Source organism: Schistocerca serialis, unplaced genomic scaffold, assembly GCF_023864345.2.
Source record: "Schistocerca serialis cubense isolate TAMUIC-IGC-003099 unplaced genomic scaffold, iqSchSeri2.2 HiC_scaffold_119, whole genome shotgun sequence".
Taxonomy (NCBI): Eukaryota; Metazoa; Arthropoda; class Insecta; order Orthoptera; family Acrididae; genus Schistocerca; species Schistocerca serialis.
In genome coordinates, this window is record NW_026047392.1 from 42,501 (window position 1) to 47,500 (window position 5,000).

At 50.8% G+C, this 5,000-nt stretch overlaps 1 non-coding gene across 1 annotated transcript in view; it reads right to left on the reverse strand.

The window, feature by feature from the left end:
- LOC126434534 (small subunit ribosomal RNA) overlaps positions 1 to 1,052 on the reverse strand; it is a 1,909-nt gene extending 857 nt beyond the window's left edge. The window contains exon 1 of the ribosomal RNA XR_007579302.1: positions 1 to 1,052. This exon is cut by the window's left edge and continues 857 nt beyond it. This is a non-coding gene — a ribosomal RNA (small subunit ribosomal RNA).
- Between the last annotated feature and the right edge of the window lie 3,948 nt (positions 1,053 to 5,000).

The following is a 5,000-nucleotide window of genomic DNA, read 5'->3' on the forward strand; positions in this document are numbered from 1 at the left end:
ACTTGGCAAATGCTTTCGCTTCTGTTCGTCTTGCGACGATCCAAGAATTTCACCTCTAACGTCGCAATACGAATGCCCCCGCCTGTCCCTATTAATCATTACCTCGGGTTCCGAAAACCAACAAAATAGAACCGAGGTCCTATTCCATTATTCCATGCACACAGTATTCAGGCGGGCTTGCCTGCTTTAAGCACTCTAATTTGTTCAAAGTAAACGTGCCGGCCCACCGAGACACTCAATAAAGAGCACCCTGGTAGGATTTCAACGGGGTCCGCCTCGGGACGCACGAGCACGCACGAGGCGGTCGCACGCCTTCGGCTCGCCCCACCGGCAGGACGTCCCACGATACATGCCAGTTAAACACCGACGGGCGGTGAACCAACAGCGTGGGACACAAATCCAACTACGAGCTTTTTAACCGCAACAACTTTAATATACGCTATTGGAGCTGGAATTACCGCGGCTGCTGGCACCAGACTTGCCCTCCAATAGATACTCGTTAAAGGATTTAAAGTGTACTCATTCCGATTACGGGGCCTCGGATGAGTCCCGTATCGTTATTTTTCGTCACTACCTCCCCGTGCCGGGAGTGGGTAATTTGCGCGCCTGCTGCCTTCCTTGGATGTGGTAGCCGTTTCTCAGGCTCCCTCTCCGGAATCGAACCCTGATTCCCCGTTACCCGTTACAACCATGGTAGGCGCAGAACCTACCATCGACAGTTGATAAGGCAGACATTTGAAAGATGCGTCGCCGGTACGAGGACCGTGCGATCAGCCCAAAGTTATTCAGAGTCACCAAGGCAAACGGACCGGACGAGCCGACCGATTGGTTTTGATCTAATAAAAGCGTCCCTTCCATCTCTGGTCGGGACTCTGTTTGCATGTATTAGCTCTAGAATTACCACAGTTATCCAAGTAACGTGGGTACGATCTAAGGAACCATAACTGATTTAATGAGCCATTCGCGGTTTCACCTTAATGCGGCTTGTACTGAGACATGCATGGCTTAATCTTTGAGACAAGCATATGACTACTGGCAGGATCAACCAGGGAGCTGCGTCAACTAGAGCTGAGCAGCCGGCCGCCCGGGAGTGTGTCCCGGGGGCCCGCGCGAACACGCAAGCGTCCGCTCAATTATTCTGCAAACAGGAGGAGGCTGAGCTCCCCTGCACAACACACCTCGAAACCCTCTCAGGTCCCGGCGGCGCGCAGCGCCGTCCTAAGTACTTGGTCGGGTTCGAGAGAGGCGCAATCGCCCGGAGTTAGGCGAGTAGACGCTTTAGGTGCGACCACCCGTGCTCCCAACTGAGCTTGCCGCTGCCGACAGAGGCCCGGGAGCGTGCTGTCGTGGCATTGCCGGCGGGAGACAACACGCGCCACCTACGGTGACCGGCAGCTCCAACGCCAGCGCCACAGAAGGACAAAAGCCCCACTTGGGTGCCGAAGCGAACTCTCCCAGCACAGCGCACGCGCCAACACGTCCGCACAGCTGCGATACAAACCACCTGCGAGAACCGCTGGGGCGACCGAGCAGCAGACGGCGTCGCGGCGCCGAGCGCCGGGCGGCGGCGCATCCTCAGCGCACACAGTCCTCAATCGGACCAGCACACTGCAGATGGCCACCGCGCTTCGCACCGGGCCCGCGAGGACCTACTTTGGCCGCAAGGCGCCGCGAGCAGGGGGCGCCGGCGCGCAGCTGCGCCGCCTGCCGCGTCCGTCGGCCGGCGCGCCTGCCACTGGCCGCCCCCACCAGCCGGCTGTAGCGCGTGCGCCCACGCACCGCGCTGCCAGCACGCCGGGCGGCCCCCCCTCACCGGCCGGGGACGGTCCCACCCAGCCACCGCCGCGTATCGCCTCACACCCAGATCCCCTTTCGCGTTCGTGGGCATGGTGGGTCCCCTTTCACGTTCGTGGGCATGGTGGGTATCCCTGAAACAACCGGTTAATAGCTCGACCGATCGTCGCCAACACTGATTCACCTCTAGCGAGAACAACCGCACCACAACGGGTTACCTGTTGTTCATTTGCGTAACGTCACCAGCAAACGTAGACGTCCATCGCCATTTGCAACGAGTATTGCATGCCTGTGTCAGGTGTCACAACACACTACGTCTGCCCACATAGACGCAACAACATGTGCACGCCTCGAGAACACGTGGAAGGTAGCCCCCGTACGTATGCGGTGTCCATTGCGCGAACGACTGTCAGCCGGCCTCTGCAGGATGTCGCAGATGTGGAACGCGGTGCAACATGCTATCACGGTGTGTGAGAAGAGACGACTACGTCCGAATACACGCTCCACTACATCAACAGACTGCTCATGCTGATCGCCATCCAGGGCGTCCGTTCCTCCCACACGTCTGAATGGCGTACCACACTGCAATCCAGCTCTTATAGGGAGACGACACGTAGCTGCGTGCACAATATTTGGACTGTATGGTCTGCCGTTGCTAGGCGCAGTCGTCGTACGGTCACACATGTGCCACGATGTATCATTCAGTACATACGGACCAATGTGCAGTACAGTTTGTGGGTTTTGCGTACATCGGCGGACAGGTGACAGGCCGTACCACAACGTAGGCTGAGTACGTCGGCATGCGAAGGGCATTGAACATGCAAACTTCTCAACGACCAGCTTGCGAAGGCAGGGGGGAAGGGGGGGGGGGCATGTACGTCCTGCTGCTATCCACATTACAGTGTATAGCAGGAGCATGTGGAAAGTCAGCAACACCTGCAAGGTGTTTAACATGACGCGATACACAGGGGACCGGGCAGTGCGAATAGCGAACTATATTGCGAGGGTTGCGGTTAGGCAACACTACACTAATTTAACGAGTTGCATAACAATTACAGAGCAGGTTCAGCGACAACGTGCGTCAGGTTAAGGCGCAATATAGGTTAGGTTGAGGCACAATATAGGTTAGGTTAAGGCACAACATGGGTTACGTTAAGGCACAAATTGGGTTACGTTAAGGCACAACATGGGTTACGTTAAGGCACAACATGGGTTACGTTAAGGCACAAATTAGGTTACGTTAAGGCACAAATTAGGTTACGTTAAGGCACAAATTAGGTTACGTTAAGGCACAAATTAGGTTACGTTAAGGCACAAATTAGGTTACGTTAAGGCACAAATTAGGTTACGTTAAGGCACAAATTAGGTTACGTTAAGGCACAAATTAGGTTACGTTAAGGCACAAATTAGGTTACGTTAAGGCACAAATTAGGTTACGTTAAGGCACAAATTAGGTTACGTTAAGGCACAAATTAGGTTACGTTAAGGCACAAATTAGGTTACGTTAAGGCACAAATTGGTTACGTTAAGGCACAAATTAGGTTACGTTAAGGCACAAATTAGGTTACGTTAAGGCACAAATTAGGTTACGTTAAGGCACAAATTAGGTTACGTTAAGGCACAAATTAGGTTACGTTAAGGCACAAATTAGGTTACGTTAAGGCACAAATTAGGTTACGTTAAGGTACAATATGGGTTAGGTTAAGGTACAATATGGGTTAGGTTAAGGTACAATATGGGTTAGGTTAAGGTACAATATGGGTTAGGTTAAGGTACAATATGGGTTAGGTTAAGGCACAACGTAGGTTAGGTTAAGGCACAACATAGGTTAGGTTAAGGCACAACATAGGTTAGGTTAAGGCACAACATAGGTTAGGTTAAGGCACAACATAGGTTAGGTTAAGGCACAACATAGGTTAGGTTAAGGCACAACATAGGTTAGGTTAAGGCACAACATAGGTTAGGTTAAGGCACAACATAGGTTAGGTTAAGGCACAACATAGGTTAGGTTAAGGCACAACATAGGTTAGGTTAAGGCACAACGTAGGTTAGGTTAAGGCACAACGTAGGTTAGGTTAAGGCACAACGTAGGTTAGGTTAAGGCACAACGTAGGTTAGGTTAAGGCACAACGTAGGTTAGGTTAAGGCACAACGTAGGTTAGGTTAAGGCACAACGTAGGTTAGGTTAAGGCACAACGTAGGTTAGGTTAAGGCACAACGTAGGTTAGGTTAAGGCACAACGTAGGTTAGGTTAAGGCACAACGTAGGTTAGGTTAAGGCACAACGTAGGTTAGGTTAAGGCACAACGTAGGTTAGGTTAAGGCACAACGTAGGTTAGGTTAAGGCACAACGTAGGTTAGGTTAAGGCACAACGTAGGTTAGGTTAAGGCACAACGTAGGTTAGGTTAAGGCACAACGTAGGTTAGGTTAAGGCACAACGTAGGTTAGGTTAAGGCACAACGTAGGTTAGGTTAAGGCACAACGTAGGTTAGGTTAAGGCACAACGTAGGTTAGGTTAAGGCACAACGTAGGTTAGGTTAAGGCACAACGTAGGTTAGGTTAAGGCACAACGTAGGTTAGGTTAAGGCACAACGTAGGTTAGGTTAAGGCACAACGTAGGTTAGGTTAAGGCACAACGTAGGTTAGGTTAAGGCACAACGTAGGTTAGGTTAAGGCACAACGTAGGTTAGGTTAAGGCACAACGTAGGTTAGGTTAAGGCACAACATAGGTTAGGTTAAGGCACAACATAGGTTAGGTTAAGGCACAACATAGGTTAGGTTAAGGCACAACATAGGTTAGGTTAAGGCACAACATAGGTTAGGTTAAGGCACAACATAGGTTAGGTTAAGGCACAACATAGGTTAGGTTAAGGCACAACATAGGTTAGGTTAAGGCACAACATAGGTTAGGTTAAGGCACAACATAGGTTAGGTTAAGGCACAACATAGGTTAGGTTAAGGCACAACGTAGGTTAGGTTAAGGCACAACGTAGGTTAGGTTAAGGCACAACGTAGGTTAGGTTAAGGCACAACGTAGGTTAGGTTAAGGCACAACGTAGGTTAGGTTAAGGCACAACGTAGGTTAGGTTAAGGTACAACGTAGGTTAGGTTAAGGTACAACGTAGGTTAGGTTAAGGTACAACGTAGGTTAGGTTAAGGTACAACGTAGGTTAGGTTAAGGTACAACGTAGGTTAGGTTAAGGTAC